This window comes from Myotis myotis, unplaced genomic scaffold (assembly GCF_014108235.1).
Source record: "Myotis myotis isolate mMyoMyo1 unplaced genomic scaffold, mMyoMyo1.p scaffold_m19_p_15, whole genome shotgun sequence".
Lineage (NCBI taxonomy): Eukaryota > Metazoa > Chordata > Mammalia > Chiroptera > Vespertilionidae > Myotis > Myotis myotis.
In genome coordinates this window covers 35,520,499-35,538,058 of record NW_023416319.1, presented here as the reverse complement: position 1 = coordinate 35,538,058, position 17,560 = coordinate 35,520,499, and the positions used below count along the sequence as shown (strand labels likewise).

Here is a 17,560-nt window from a genome sequence, read left to right as displayed (position 1 = left end):
GAACTGGAAAATGGCACTTCAATTAATTGTAAAATCAATTGGGCCTCAAATGGTGTCAGTTAGGTCTTCATATTGCATTTCTCTCAAGAATATGAGTTCACATTATTGGCATATCTAGGAACTTTGGAGGGAAGAAAGGGTTGGAATGATTCTAACCTGGTGATCTTGAAGTTGTACATTTACCACCTTTCTTTGGTAATGAAGAAAGGAGAAAGTTACACCATCACTTATTAAATGTAGATCATTTAGCTCGTCTACACTGGCAGCCTCAGACTCACACCCATCCTGTTGCTTTCTTGATGACAGCAAATAGATCTGACCTCCCTCTTCCTCCATTAAAGCAAACATGGAGTCAAACTTCCTAACTGGAAGGGGAGGATTTTTTAAATTGGTTTATGTGTTTTTATGTTATTTCTTTTAGAGTTGATTTTTTATTTTTTGCATTTGGGTCTAACATCTTGGTGACTGTCAGTTCCTTAGGAGTCTTTAAATGCCCAAGTCAGTCCTTTGGAAGTGAATCTTATTATCTTAAGGATATGGCTTAATCAACACGGCCTAATACTTCTGTTCTTTATGTTACCTTTCATCTTGATGTTCATGGTTTTAGACTCTGAGGGAAACCCTTCTTTGGACTTACTTACCATAAGGTGCCCTATTTGAATGAATACCTATCTGTATATATATATATCAACATATTAAGAAATCATAGTATTAATACCACCGTGAAGAAATTATTCTTTATTTTAGTAGAGATTCACTATATTACCCTTTAAGTAATGAACAGTCAATATATTTAAATCTATGTTCTCAATTTGCATAACTTTGTGTATTGTATATCACTCTATATATACATGTAAAGATTGTCCTGTCATCATTCATCACTTTCTTTTAACAAACCGACATATTCTTTGGTTTTATTATAAGTTATGATATAAGTTATTATTTTTCAGAGTATTATTTTTTAATTAGTGAAGAGCATATGAAAATTTTGAAGAGTCATATGATAGCCTCCATCTATTGAGTGCATTGTTTTTTAACTGCCTACATATTAAATTATGACATTCAGATGTAATTATTATTCTCTGTTACTCTAACCATTTTGCTTTTCTTCCTCAACTATCACCTCAAACCTTGTAACTCAAAGAAAGAGTTTTTTTTTCTTTTGGAAAAAAAGAATTCTAATATGTTAATCAATACTTCCTTATTGATTTTTTGGCTTCCTAAGTTAACTTGAGCCAGGGCCCGATGAAATCGTCTTTTATGTTAAGGTTGAAAACTTTTATTAAGAAGTTATAGCTGTGTTAGTAGAGCCAGAGAGTGATTTAAAGATGGCAGAGGATTATTAAATCCATACCTTTTTTCATGCTCATAGCAGGAATTTATTGAGCACTTACTATATGCAGGATACTGGTAGACATCAGGGAAGCAGAGATTATGAGTACTCCTCAGACTCTTCCTCTACATCTATCACACAAATTACCTAAGTGCAGATTCCATTTACGCTACTGGGCATATGTCCCCATGCATTTTAGGAGCAGATGCTGGCACCTTCTTTTCTAATCCTCCCATATTCTTATTTGTGTACTCGTCTTGAGGACTATAGAGGTTTTATTGAACTATTCATGCTTTACGACTTGGTCTGGATTCAAGGCCCTTGGTGACAGAGGACCCATTTAGCACCCCTAACCCCAGAAGACTCCTTTTGTTAAGTGGATTATTTGTATCTTGCATCCGTCAGAGACCCAGTCTTTTAGAGACAGAGGGGATTTTTACCTAGAGACAGTGATGGTTATCTGACCTAGAGCAGATGTGAATGAAATGGTGATGCTCTCACCCAGTTCAGGGGTCATGACCCTCTGTTGGACATTCTTTCTTCCAGACTGGGCAGAAGGTCCAGCCTTGTGATTTCTCTGAAAAACTTTAAAAATACTTTGTCTCGGTAGCTTCCTTTTACTTCACCCTTTGACCCAAAGGTTGCAACTTAATTTGTCAAGGCCAATTCTTGTAAAATAATGATGCCCTACTTAGGCTCTGACCTTGATATAGGTTAGATTATCATGGAAATAATTGGGAGGGTGAGTGGGAGAAATAAAACTGCAAAGCAGCCAAAAATAGCAGTCACAAATGCCAACCACTAAAGCCCATGCACTTTTCTCTGGTGAACAGACTTCTAGGCCCAGTGTGTCGGTTTCCTATCACTGCTGAACAAATCAGCCCCGACTTAGTAGCTTCAAACAACACAAATTTATTGTCTTATAATTTGGGAGGTCAGAAATTTGAAATGGGTGTCCCTGGACTAAAATCACAGTGCCAGGAGGACAGCATTTCTTTCTGGTGGCTCTCAGAGAGAAGCTGCTTGCTGTCTGAATTTCTTGGCTTCTGGCCGCCATCATCATCAAAGTCAGCAATGGCTGGCCGAGTCTTCCCCATAGTGAATCACTCTGACACTGACTCTCCTGCTTCCCTCTTTTCCTGCTAACGCTCCTGTGATTACAGTGGGCCCACCCAGTAACTCAGAACATTCTCCACATCTCAAGGTCAGTTAATCAGCAACCTGAATTCCTCTTTGCATGTAACATTATATAATCATCAATTCCAGGGCTAGGACATCATCTTTGGGGGTCATTATTGTCTTCTACACTCATGCTATATATATCCTTAGTTCATAGTAATGCAAATATGGTTATTTGGTTTATGAGCTGTCAAAAGTTGGGAGCATTGTGAGTGGTAGACAACTGTCTGTAACAGGAAATGAGAGCTGGGAGCCAACGTCAAAAGAAGAGATTAAAACCAAAAATCAGCCACAGGGATAGCAAATCACAGGAGTCTGAGGTCATGTAGAATGAGGAAAATTCTCCCTACTCACTGCAGTGGCTCCTGGGGCATTTGGTTTGATGGCAGATAATTTTAAACACTGGTCAAAATCGTGATCCCAATTTCATTAAGAAATGCTTTATTTAGTTTAAAAAGCAAACAGCTTACCATAATTTAAAGAAAGGGCTTAAAAAACGAAACCATGAAACATCCAGAGAAAATCTAATGAATATTCATCTGACTTCTGAATGAGAAAGGATTCTCTAAGCAGGAAAGCAAAGGAAGAAACAAAAAATGAAAAAGATCTGTATTTTAATTTAAATAGATGTTAATATTTACATATTAAAAATCATAAACCAAATTAAAAGGTAAATAGCAAGTTGTGAAAAATATTTGTCACAAATATGACAGTCAATATTACCTTAACCAAGTTCACACAAAACAAATTACAAACTATAATAGAGGCATGGAAATATATTTTCAAAGAATTTTTAATGATATAGAAAATATTAAGTGAATTATGACATTTATTTTTACATTTCAGCAACCATTTTATGCAGAACAAGATGAGAGAAATTTCATAAAATGTTAAGAGAATTATGGGTTTGTAACTCTTATTTTTTTCTTTTCCAAATTCTCAAGCTTTTACAAATAAGCATATGTTTACTTTTATACTCAGAATTGTCTCATTTTCCATAATCAAAAATAGAAATGTGTGTAATACACCTTAGAAAGATTTCAGATAAAATGGTTTGTTTTGATATTTGAAGCAGACAATTCATCTATGTGCCTGCATTATTATTTCTCAAGATGATGGACAAGAAATTGGTGTACTTTGGAAATACCGCCTTACTTTCATGAAAATTTAAACTAAATTCATATTATTTGGCTTTTTACAGATTTTCCAAAATCTGTTTCAGTGCTCTGTGAGAAAATCTATTCAGAACTAAAATAAAAGTAGGAAAAACTATACTATATTCCCTTCTTGGAGAGTCACATTAGCATTTTCAAGGTTGTGAAAAGTTCTGCAGTAAAGAAACTTGCTTATTTTTCTTTGATGCAGAGTTTCCCAAAGTTTTCAGAATTCTAGTAACATCTATTAACATCTCCCCCAAGTAATGTTTACTGTACATTACACGCTTTGGGAGAAAAAAAATGGGTTTAAGGACAGCTCAGCTGACTCATTCACTTTAGCTCACAGCTTTGTAGACTCTGAAGCTAGAAGATGTGACTCGAGTTTGATGAACCTTCAGGAGGATTCTAGCTGGGAAGATGATAAGGTTATGATTGGGCAAACTCGAGGCTCTGCACGGTAGCTCTATGCTTGAAAAGACTCCAAGCTCTGATTCAAGGTACCACATTCCCCTCTCCGCCATCCCATCACCAGTCCCAGCCAGTGAATAGCTGCCAGCCTGGAGTCCTTTGAGCTGCTGTTGTTCCAGATTGCAGAATAACGCTCGGCCCCTTAGTCATACCTGTTGTATCTGAGAGGGTGTGATGATAGAGTCATTGCTAGAAAGTAAACCTTACATTAGAGGCTAATAAATATGTGTGGTCACCAGAGAACGGTACAAATGCGTTCTTACATGTCAGTGAGTGGCCCGTGAGTCTCCCTCTGGTCTTCTGCCCGCTTTCCCCAAGGTTCTTTCCATCTTTTTAAGCTCTTTGGCTTTTCTTCAAGGTCCAGGATCCCAGGCAATGTGCCCACTTTGGAACTGGAGGAGCCATTCTGTTATTCTCAGGTCTACTCAAATGAAGCAATGTCCTGGACTCATATTGACATTCTCAGAGAGCATTCATTAAGTGTTTCATTAAATTCCAGAGCCCCTGGCTTAACCAGACTCTCTCCTAGGAACAGGTACAAGTGGGGAAGAGGGAGGGAAAGACGGTGGTGAGAAGCCCATGCCACTCTACTTGGACTCACAGATCCCCGTGGCACTGGGGCAGGCCAGGAGCTCCGTGATCATCTCAGTTAGTAGCTTGTGGATACCTAGAATTTAGTGCACAGAGGGACATTCAGGGGGTCCTCTAGAGCCATATTTCCCCTTCAATCATAGTGACTCTGCTTTCTAATATATTGGAGCTAAAGATAAGATTTTATTTGGGAAAAGATCCATGCTGCTGAAAGAAACAGTTGAAGACAGCCGATCTAGTCCAGCTGCCAGCATGAGTCTCTCTGCAACAAGCAGTCAAGCAGCTTCTTCTCCGGCCCCTCCAGTAACATGGAGCTCACTACCCTTCCATATTTGGTCGTATGTTATGTGAAACAGAACTCTGCTTCCCTGACACTCCTACCCATTTGTCCCAGTTCTGCTTTCTAGAGACAGATGGAAATAGTTTAAACTGATTTCTCTGCTAGGGCAGCGACTTTGATTTTGCTCTTTGAGGTATCTCTGAAACAATTGTGGGAACACAGTGGAAGCTTAACGTGTGATTATTGAATAAATGGATGAGGACCTTCATGTATCTGTTGTAAGATTAACATATGACTTGAGCCTTAAAAATGGACACACTTAAGGGCTCATGTAATGACAACCTCCCTGCCCCTCCTCAGTCTGTGTCCTCTTTATCAAAGAAGTCCAGGGTAGAGTGGCAGTATATTAAGGATCTATGGTCAAGAGGTAAGGACCTTTGGGATTTAACTTATTCTGCCTAATATTTCTGGGGGGAAAAAGCCAAAACAGGCACTGCATAAAAGCAACTTGATAACCATGAAGGAAGCTACCGGCTTCTTGTCAGGGAATGAAGTATAACCCTGGCATGAGGGTCATACTTAGGTGCGCTCATCATTGGTGGCCACCATGTGGTAGGACTTGAGAGGCACTGTAACATCCCACCAGCTCCCATGAAAGGGCCAGAAACTTCACCAATAAAGAATCATTCCTTTGGGTAAAGTACTTATCACTTTTCTAAATGCAAACACTAGTCATATTGAGTTGCCAATTCTTTGGAGTGAATTAGCTGATTGGATTGTTTTCTTTAAAGGTAAGCGGCTCTAAAGATATTGGATTCTGGAAGAAGAGCTGGGCATCAGAGAGAGAAGGGGCAAAGGCAAGTGAGCTGGTGGGTGAAAAAAGTGCATTTTGTTTTACTCGATACAGGTGCAGGCCGTGAGCTAGCTGCTTTAGTAGAAAAGGCTGTTTGGAGGACGGCATTGGTCTGGCTCCATGGAAACCTTTGAAACTGCAGAAGAATCCCTCCCACTGCCCCAGCCTGACATGGTGAGTGTCCCACATGACTTCCGTGTAACGGGACCAGTGCACTCACACTTTTTGGATGATGGGTACTGGATACGTTCAAATGACTATCAGGCTGGCCGGGAAGGTGTTCAGGCTTGCATGGGGCCATCCTCACACCACAGGAGGGAAAAACCAATCCCTGACAAGCCTAGGCTGATTATCAGCCGTGTGATGAAGTGTTACTTCCTGTGCAGGACATTCACAATTCTTAAGAAACTCTTTCCCAATAAGAGTTTTCTTCCTCTATGTGTGTGCTCCTCCCCTCCCCCAGTCCTCCATTTCCCCTGAATCACAGGCCTCACCCCAAGAACAGATTTGATTTGGGAATGTGTGTACACATACGGAGGGGTGGGAGGGGGGAGGCAATTAGAAAAATGCAACTTACCTGCTCTACAAGAACTTGAATTACCCATACAAGACATCTCTTCATAGTTCTTGCAACCAAATAGTCTTTCTTTTTCCTTTCCAGATAATGCAACTAATATCATTCTCCATGTGGGGGTGTGTTTACTATTTTGAGATCACATTAACATTACTCATTTAACGATCTGCAATGTTTTGAAACCAACATGTCTCACCATATCTCCGAGTGGAATTTTTCTCTCTACTGATGTTTTCATTGATAAAGACCGTCCCTGAACATGACCTTTAAGATGCTCAATCTGTAAGGTGTGGGCTGGGGGTGCAAGGAGGTAAAGGCCACCCTACCAGCACACTTCATGGCAGGTGGGATGCTTGCTGAACTGGTGAAGGGCTCCCAGAGTGAGCTGCCCAGATGGAGCATCTGAGCCTGAAACTGACATTGTCAAGGGTGGCTTCTTGGGTTTTCAATTCCGGTTGACTTGAAGGGTAAGGAGGTGCTGAGTTCTCTTACACATAGAACAACTGCCTATTTTATGGCAGGCCTTGTGTACAGGGGTGAGGGTAAAGACTAATAAGACACCATCCCCAACGTTAAGGAGTTTCAGTCTAGCAGAGAGGCAGACATGTAAATAAGTGTGGTAGATACCTAACAGAGATATACTGTGGCAGATCAGAGAAAGTAGTCACCTCTCTAAAGAGGAGGAGTGGTAATATTAGAGAAGATTAAGAGATAATGCTTGGACTAGGCCTTTGTGAATAAATAGGCATTTGTCAAGGTGGGAATGAGAAGCAAATGCAATATATATATATATATATATATATATATATATATATATATACATATCTCCACATTTGCAAATACATAGAACCGTATGATGCTTTGGGGGAATATCTAGAATTTTGATGGTCAGGGTATAAGTTGGGAAAGGGAAGAGTAGAGATGAAATATGGGAACCAGGTCAAAAAGCCTCTGGTAGGCTTTTTGCAAAGGGTTATTAGCCATGTTAAAACCTCTGCAAAGAGGTTGTTTTTTTTTTTAATGTTTTTATTGATTTCAGAGAGAGGAAGGGAGAGGGAGAGAGAGATAGAAACATCAATGATGAGAGAAAGTCATTGATCGGCTCCTCCCGCATGCCCCATACTGGGGATGTAACCTGCAACCTGGGCATGTGCCCTGACCTGGAATCAATTGAACTGTGACCTCTTGGTTTATGGGTTGATGCTCAACCACTGAACCACACTGGGCAGGCTGCAAAGGGGTTTTTATTCTACTACATAAGCAAGCAAAGGGGAGCCACTGGCTAGACTTCAGGTAAGATGGTGACTTAGACTTTCATTTTATTTTATTTTTAAAATATATTTTATTGATTTCCTACAGAGAGGAAGGGAGAGGGATACAGAGCCAGAAATATCGATGAGAGAGAAACATCGATCAGCCGCCTCCTGCACACCTCCCACTGGGGATGTGCCCACAACCAAGGCACATGCCCTTGACAGGAACCGAACCCAGGACCTCTCAGTCCGCAGGCCAACGCTCTATCCACTGAGCCAAACCGGTCAGGGCTAGACTTTCATTTTAGAAAGGTCACTTGTGTATCTGAGAGGAAAATGGGTCTGAAGGTGGCAAGATAAGAGGCAGGAAAACTAGTTGGGAGGCTATTAAAAATAATTCAAGAAAGTTGTGAGAGTTGCAACTAAGCCAGTGAACGTGTGAAAGTATTAGAGACATAGCTATTTGAAACATAGAATTCCCACGATTTGGAGAACATGTAGTAGAGGGTGGGGTAGGGTTAGGAGTTAAAGGAAAATGACAAATCTGAGATGACATCCAGGGTTTTGGTTTGAGTGGTTATAAGACAATGTGGGGAGAAGAGGGTGTAAGATAATTCAGTTTTGTGCATGTTGAATTTGAGGTGCCTGTGGGATACCCAAGTGGAGAGGCCCAACATACACTTGGCTATTTGGGTTTGATGCTCAAAGGATAGCTCAGAAACGAGAAGAAAAACATGAAAGCTGTTTATATGTAAGTGGTAGTTAAAGCCAAGGACAGGTCTTTGAGCTCAATAACTGAAAGCAGTGGACAAAGAAAGGGAGACCAGAAAGGGAAACTGTGAAGGAGAAGAAGGAACGGAAGAAGGTTTCGAGAAGAGACCAGTCAACAACATCAGATATTTCAGGGAGGCCAGCACGGTGGAGGCTGGAAGCACCTACTGGATAATTCATTTGATGATCTTGAAAGAGAGCCGCCACAGTGGGGAGGTTGGTGTGGAGGTCAGATTAGTATAGTGGGAATATGTGGGCGGTGGATAAAGGGTTGATAATGCATTTGAAAGGGTTGCCTATGAAGAGGAGAAAGCTTCACTCAAATATTTAGAACTACTGCTTTTGTCTGGAAGCTATTTCACAAGCAAACAGGCTAGGGCAGCCCAATGGGACAAGAATAGTTGTATGCTTTTAAACTACTGAGCACTTCCCCACTATGTTCTAGGCTCTGGGCTGGGTACTTTGACATCATAGCTTTGAGTCTTTTTCTTTTATCTCATTCTTTTATTTTCTCCCATGTTCTTTGTTGCCATTCTCTGCTTCTCTGCCTTCAGATTCCATCTTTGTTTAACTGACTCCTTGAGAGTATTTGACATCTACATGTAATCTTAGAAGTGCAAGAGTTTCCCAAAATTGTTGGGTAAGTGGGAGTAATAATAATAAACAACAAATATTAAACAGTAATAAATAACGTCATGCATCTCTAATAAACCATTTCAAAACCTTAGGCAAGAATGTGATCACAATGGAAATGGGCAGTCTCAACCATGTCAGGGTGAAGCAAACATGGAGGCCCAGGGTGGCGACTGTTTCCTGGGAGGTGGTAGCACCCAGGTTCCATCACACAGAGTCCACCAGGGATACTCCACTATATTTTGTTATACAGTCTCTTCTAGTTGCCACTGTCATTGCTTAAATCTTCATCAAGAGAATTAAGTAGTTTCCCTTTGAAGAATTGGGAGCCTCAGTCAACTGAAAATGCTGATGCGCCCATAATACAGGAGACACACCTTCCTGAGTGCAGAGGTGGTAAAATGAAAGAAGTAACGGGTGAAACAACCGTCAGGGTTTCCAACTTCTCTAACTTGGAAGAAGTCATTAGGTTAGAATAAATAGCACACTCCCACTCACCCAGCAGAAGCCAGAATGACCCAGTGGGTAGATCAGGAGTAATAACAGCAGTTGTAAGTGTTTCCACATCAAGAGTTCAGATTTTGGTGAGGCCCTAGACAATTTGTGAAGTAGGGAAAGTTCAGTTCCTTCCAGCTCTTCTGGTATCCTCCTTCCCTCCTAGAGAACAGCTTCTATAGTATACACTCAGACTAAGTACCAAGCACTGGACTAGGCATATTGAACATATTCACTCATTTGCATCTTGTAGCCACCCTCTGGGATAGGTACTATTATTATCCCCATTTTACAGATTAATAAACTGAGGTTTGGAGGATTAAGTAACTTTGATGAAGACACATTGCTAGGTGATCTAGATATGCCTGACTCTATGTCTGTGCTCTCAATAACTTAGTAACAAGGCCAGGATATAATCTTTGAGTTTTGTCCTCAGTTGACTATTGCTGCTCCTCAAGTTTTTTGGGACTTTAAAAGACTTCAGGAATCTCTATTATGCCGAAACCGGTTTGGCTCAGTGGATAGAGCGTCGGCTTGCGGACTGAGGGGTCCCAGGTTCGATTCCGGTCAAGGGCATGTACCTGGGTTGCGGGCACACCCCCAGTAGGAGATGTGCAGGAGGCAGCTGATCGATGTTTCTCTCTCATCGATGTTTCTAACTCTCTATCTCTCTCCCTTCCTCTCTGTAAAAAAAAATCAATAAAAAAAAAAAAGAATCTCTATTATGATACAAGTCACTTCCTGCTTTGATACAGAATACACTTATGAAAACAAAAAATCAAAGGGATGGATATCAAACAATAAACTTCAGAAAGTATTGGGTTTGGTTAAGGGGTGGGAGGACATACATATATATATATATATATATATATATATACACACATATATATATATATATATATATTTGAATAAATTGAGCATCCAATTGAGGCTAAAGATAGGCTACTTTTTAAAAATATATATTTTATTGATTTTTTACAGAGAGGAAGGGAGAAGGATAGAGAGTTAGAAACATCGATGAGAGAGAAACATCAATCAGCTGCCTCCTGCACACCTCCCACCAGGGATGTGCCCACAACCAAAGCACATGCCCCTGACCGGAATCGAACCCGGGACCCTTCATTCCGCAGGCCGATGCCCTATCCACTGAGCCAAACCAGTTAGGGCTAAAGATAGGCTACTTTTAGCACACCTAATGAATTCTATTTTTATCTTAATTTAATTAAATTAATGAGACCTCTCTGTTTATTTTCACTAATATCAGCACACCTTGTCTGTTTCCCACACATTTTTGTAAATGAATATTTGAATAATCAGACCATTGCCATTCTGTTACCAAGATGGTGCTGCTATCAAATTGAACAGTTGAGCAATTGCATTACAGAAAAACTCCCAGTTCTTCTTGTCAGCTGATGAATGAATATCTGAACTTAGTGTATGGAAAACAGTTTAATTTAGGGGTAGCAGTGTCTAAGCTATTGAAAGTGTGGGCTTGGTCAAACTTCCCCAGTGGCCCCTGAATAGCCTCTTCGCAATGAAGGTGTTCAGCACACATTTACTAAGGACATATTAGGTGCTGGAAACTAGTGCAGGAGCTGAGGACAAAGAGACATTGTAATGAGCCCTAAGGAGCTTCCTGACCAGTGGGGACATAAACAGATGAATAGAAAATCCCTTTACAATGCAGTCAATGTGTTGATACAAGGTGCTATGAGAACATACAAAAGGACTCCCAAGAATTCAGAGGAGGCTTCCTAGAAGATTCCTGAAGGATAGGGAGGAATTAACCAACTGTGGAGAAGGAACAACATGAGCAAAAATGTAGGCATGCAGCTTGGCCAGCGTGGCTCAGTGGTTGAGCATCAGTTTGTGAGCTGGATCCCCAGTGGGGGGTGGGCAGGAGGCAGCCTACCAATGATTCTCTGTAATCATTGATGTTTCTACCTCTCCCTTCATCTCTGAAACCAATAAAAACATATTTTTTAAAAATGTAGCAGTTCTTTAAAAATATATTTTTAAAAAATGTAGCATTTGGGGCTGCAGTTCTGAATCTCTGCGAGACAGAGTGGGCAATCTGGTTGGAGAGTTACAGAAGGACCGGGGCATGCTAAATTCTGGATGAAAAATCTCACTTCACTGTATTTGGAACTGGACCTTGGGTGCATGGTTCCTCATTCATTATTCGTTACCAAAATACTGGAGTAATTCTGGTTTTTCCTGGAATATAACTAAAACCACCTTCATACTGCAATGATTGGCCAAACTTGGAAGTCTTTGAGCGAAGCCCTGATAAAATGCAAACATAGAAAAATACTGATAGCTGGAAGAGCAATTAATTCCCAAGGGTCATAATGCATGAACTAAATTTCTAATTAGCCTTCAGGAAATGAAAAGAGGCTAACTTTTCTATAACCATAATCCTATCACAGGAGTGAGATTCCCTCAAGCTGGCCAGGCTCAATCTTTAGACAGATTCATCCTTCTAGAATCAAAGTGGAATACAGTAGTCCTGCTGTGACCTCTAGAGGTCTTTTACAAGAGGGTATCCATCATAACCCTTTCCAAAACACATGGGCTATAGCTGACACTGTATAAAACCTCTGTCTAGAGCAGCTTGCCTCTTTCCCAGGACCCGTCAGCTGATCACCTCCTATTAGTGTTCTCTGTCTCACTGCTCACCACTCGATTTTTCTGGTTTTTCCACAGCGTAGTTCCCCAAATATGTCACTTCTTACCTTTTTATTTTTAACAGCTTCATTAAGATATTCATTCTCATACTATACAATTCACCCAATCAGTTTATACTTCAATAGCTTTCAGTGTATTTACAGAGTTGTACATCCATCACCATAATCAATTTCAGGACATGTTTACCATACCCCAAAAGAAATCCCATACCCCTTAGGTATCACCCTTCAACCTTCCATATCCCTCAGCCCTAGGAAACCACTAATCTACTTTCTATATCTGTATATTTGCCTATTCCAGACATTCTTACAAATGGAATCATACACTATATATGCTGTCCTTTGTGCCTAGCTTCTTTCGCTGGTTACCTTTTAGTTGATAACCTGCCACATGTTTTTTTTTCTTCTTAATCCTCATCCAAGGATATGTTTATTGATTTGAGAGATAGAGGGAGTTGGGGAGGTGGGAGAAGAGAGAGAGAAACATTAATCGATTGCCTCCCATAGACACCCAGACTGGGGATGGAACCCACAATCTTTTTTGGTGAATGGGATAATGCTCCAACCAATGGAGGCACCTGGCCAGGGCCCTGTCACATGCTTTTTGACCTCAGAACCTTGTCTTTGCATATCACATGGGAGTCTTTCTCTTGGCTTTATGCACCATGTTGTCTCAGCCCTGGACAAGATCCTCTAAAAAGCTTGAACAGCCACCTACTTAGATGAACTATACAATTTGGGGGCAAAGGAAGGACATGACAGGGGCATGTAAGGTGGAATTGGACAAGTCCCTTCTAAATGTTCCCAATTTCTCTTTCTCACTAGTTGACTTTCTACTGCTATTACCCAGGATGTGGCATGGTGAGGTTGGAGAGTAGGGAAAAATGTCCTCTAAAGTGAGTACCTTGAAGGTGGCAGCATTTTTTATTTAGTTCAGCTATTTCTCTTCCATTGGTGTCTCTTTGGCACAGTCCAAGTTCAATGGACTGGTAGAAGCAGACGAGCCTGACTATTCTGGTAGCTGCATGGTTAACTCAAGGAGTAGCCTTGGTCTGTGACCAGCCCTTTCTTTTGGCACATAAGAGAATCAAGATAAAAACTGGAAAAAGTGGCCTCTGCCTCTTCAACCATGAAGAGATTGCATGTACCTCTGTGGTACCCAAATAGCTTATATTACAGATTACAACAATTTACTGGGCAGCACTCATTTCAATGAGTTTCTTTGGGGAGCATCATTTTAATAAGACTCATGAATACTCTTTACATATTTCTCTGCAAAACTGTGGTAAATGCTTTGCCATCACAAAGGGGATAGCTTGCTTGTAGGAGGAGAAAGAGCTTTATTTTGGCGTCACCTTACTTCTTTTAAAGAAGGCATTGACTACATAGGTTGTAACCCAAATGGTGATGTAGATTGCCTTGAAATCTTCCAACTTCCCTGCTTACTTCAGTTGGCCAGGAAATACAGCAGTGACTAGACATGAGGGACCTTATGATGAGACTGTGAGTTTAGACACCCCCGGTGTTGGGCATGTGTAAAGAGGAAACTAAGAGGAGGAACTGTTCATCAGTACCCATCCTCACCCACGCATCTATAATTACCAACAACAGTTGCAGCGCAACCCCCAAAACATAAACATGGTGAGTTGGCTGAAGCCCAGGCTCTATTAATAGCCCCCATGAACCTACTAATAGCCTTAACACCCTCCCTGAAACAGACCCCAAATTGGGAACAGGGGGCGAAGGGCAGTCTCAGTTGTGAGATGGAGTAACGACTCTGCACCTACAGTTCAGCATGGCCCATGTGTGAAAGACCATCAAGAACATCCAGCTCTTCTGAGAGAGGCAGATCTCAAAATAGACATTTTCCTGGGCAGGCCGGACAAGAATACAGAGCCTTGGAAATTATAGGGTTTAACTGGGAGGTGTGACAGAGGGACGTCATCATTGCTTGGATGTTTGACCTAAACTGTGTTTATTCAGGCAAGACAGGAAGTGGTCAAGAAGTATGACACAGTGGAAAGATCAGGGGCTGAGGCGTCAGACAGCTCCACATTTAGCTGGGTGGACTTGAACAAGTTTCCTGATCTCTGAACCTCAGTTTTCTCCTCTGTAATATGGGGATACTAAAAATATCTACTGCATAGGGGGCTATTAGAATCATATATTGCATATAGATCCTCAAAGTGGGACCTTTCATGAGCATAAGTATTAATGATACATTATTATAAATTGGGATTTCTGAAAGATTTAGCTGCTATAATTCACAGTGGGTAATTCTTTCATGTCTTTGAGATGCAGCATATTATTTTTTAAAATCTTTAGAGAATTGAAAGATATTTTTCAGAGATTCTTTTCCTATATAGCTCCTACAAAGTTATTTTGGAAAGTTGAAAATAACTTATTTGCTCTATATTTATGTATTTTCAATACTCAAAAATTATGTCTATTTATATAGCATAATTGAAAATTCAATTTCTTATACATTTTTAGTAAGCAGCAGTGGCATTATACCTATTTTAATGTTCAAGAGAATAAAACAGAAATTCTATTAGTAAATCTTCATAAAGTTGTATTTAATCTTAAAGTGGATCAGAGAGGTCATTGAACTCCCCTCCCCTCATATAATCTATAAGATCCCTGAGATATGGCCATCCATCTCCTGCTTAAACCCTTCAAGAACTAAGGATCCATTCCATTGGGGGAAGGGCACTGGAATAGTTAAGTTCTTCCTTCTGTTCAGCTCAATCTCATCTATTTTTTCTCCCCGATTATGAGGAACATTTATTTAGAAAACCACAGAGGTAGACAAAGTAATTCGTAGGAGAAATGGGCTTGGGAACCAAGTTGTAGAAGTAAAGAAAGGGCCTTTAGAGCTCGGGAGTGAGGAGGGTAATGGTAATGCACCTGGTGCTGGGGGTGGGTGGGGTGGGGATGAAGAGGGGGGGAAGGGAAAGGTGCAGGCAGGCATGCTCCCTTCAGTCTCATCTCTTTTACTCTCATTTATTGGTTCTCTTTATCCTTTGGGGTTGGGGGGGTGGAAACTGAACAAACTCCTTCCTCTACATGATGGCCCCTCAAACTTCAGAAGAATGAGACCAGGGCTCTCTGTCTTCCTCTCCAGGCAAACATTCTTAGCTATCTCAGGACATAACCACAGGAAAACAACAGATCTCTTGCTCAGTTCAATTCCTTTCTTTCATTTGGTTATTTCTATGTTTTAGAACATCGCTAGTCACTCCTGTTCTTTCCAGTCTTCCAGGCTGCCTTTGATTCTGTAGACGTGGACCCACTCCAAGTGTGTAAACTATATTTCCCCCTCTGTCCCTCAACTAATCTGGACCACTCCTGTTACCCAAGTGTATGGACGAATGTCAGGGAATACACATCTCACTTTGCTTTTATAATAATCCAGGCTAAGAGTGGTTTGGAGTTAAATCTACAGGAAGGAAAAATCAGTTAGGACATCCCAAAATAAAAAAGTCTATAATGATGTAACTTTGGGTTTCCATGTGAGCATAGATGATGCTCCATGTGCCCTTGAGGGCATCATACACATTTGTATGTGAACATATGAAGAACCTCTAGCCATCAAGTTCTCTACTGCAGTCAGTACACCAGGACCAAATTGATATTTACTTTATAATAGCTCTTCTAAGATGATCCTGTATGCGATGACAGTCACAGTCATAACAGCAATAATAACAATAGCAGCAATGACACTCATGACGTACTGAGAGCTTGCGTCCTCTTAGGCACCATCCTGAAAAAACACACACAATCTTTTCGATACAGAAAGTTAGATGTTATTATCCCAATTTACAGATGAGGAAAATTAAGTCTCTGAATGTGGAAGTAACCTTGCCCAGGGTCCCAGAGTGAACAGTTGGTTGCAGTCACTGTCAAGATCTGAGCCATGCTGTCTAATCCCAAAGTCCAAGTGGCTGGATTCCATGCAGCTGCTATTTAGTTGTTTGAAGTCAGGTCGGCTCAGACGGGAAGAGCAGGAGGAATACTAGTCACTCCTGTTGAAGCATGGACTCCAAGAGTGTGTCATTACCACACTCAGTGGAATCTAGACAAAGGTGCCAGGGTCAGAGGCTGGGAGGCCCTCAGAGACCACAGGAGAGTCCCTGATGCAGATATTTGGGACACAGCCCAAGACGTCAAATCCAGAGAGGTTTCAGTAGGGAAAGTACCAAAGGAAGTGACATTTTTCTCTTTGCCTAGAACATACTTACACACACCCATAGTTGGGGTCCATTGTCAATGTCAGCATATACACTCAAGGCATCCATTCACAGACCGTGGAGGGGTCAATTGCAATTCCTTCTTATGTGATCTTTAAAGTCTCACTTTCCAGCTTAGCTTGTACCTGGGTGCCACAATACTGTGATTTTGCAAATTGGCCTCAAAACAACATTTTGTGAATTAAAACATACTTACAATGAACTCGAATAGCCAGGTCCTTAATAATATTAATAATACATAATATTAAATAATAAAACATTGTTAATTATTCTATAAAGTGACACATTACTGAGAAATCATCCCCAAATTCCTTTTGAGGTGTTGTTCACATCCCATAGATTTTAATATCTAGTTCAAACATAGTAAAAATAATATACAAGCAAAGAGGCCCAGGAACGCCTATGACAATCATTTATATTTATGATGTCTTTCCTATTTTCAGTCCCTTTCACATATATTCTATTTTCTGATGTAAATTAAGTAGTTCAAGTTAATTCAGGTAGAGTGTTTTGCATTTTATGAAATTGTTCCTTATCACCCCCCCCGCCCCCCATTAACAAAGGAGGGAAAATGAGGCTCAGTGAAGTAACTTAGCCAAGGTTACCTACCTAGAAAGGGTGAAGTCAAGATTTTAATCCATGTTGTTTTAAAACTAGCACATCATGGAAACTCTAAAAGCTTAAACAATAGATGATTTTTGAACTATTTTGCAGGCAAAGGTAATTGACGTTTAATGATAGGTCTCTTAGCAAACCACCGGAGTTTCATGGAGTTTATTTGACTTTCAGCAAGATGGACCCCCTGAGCCAGGCTCACTAACACTAAACTCAGAGGCTATTTTGTGACAGCACATTTGCTCTTTCTGAGTAGAGACAGAGAGGAGATGACTAATGGGCATGTCATCAACCAGAAATGGACAGAAAGCTCTTGCCCTTTCCCTGATACTGAGTTGACCAATGCAACCAACCCCTAGAAGGGCAAGCCCAAGCCCTAGTTCTCCAACTGCAAAGGAGAAGGTAATGTGAATTTCAGATG

The 17,560-nt window shown here is 40.7% G+C and overlaps 1 long non-coding RNA gene across 1 annotated transcript in view; it reads left to right on the top strand.

Moving 5' to 3' along the window:
* The window catches only part of LOC118670050, a 119,676-nt gene that overhangs the window by 40,908 nt on the left and 61,208 nt on the right, over window positions 1-17,560 (top strand). Inside the window, exon 3 of the long non-coding RNA XR_004972206.1 lies at window positions 5,916-6,035. This is a non-coding gene — a long non-coding RNA (uncharacterized LOC118670050). The remainder of the gene's footprint in view (window positions 1-5,915; window positions 6,036-17,560) is intronic.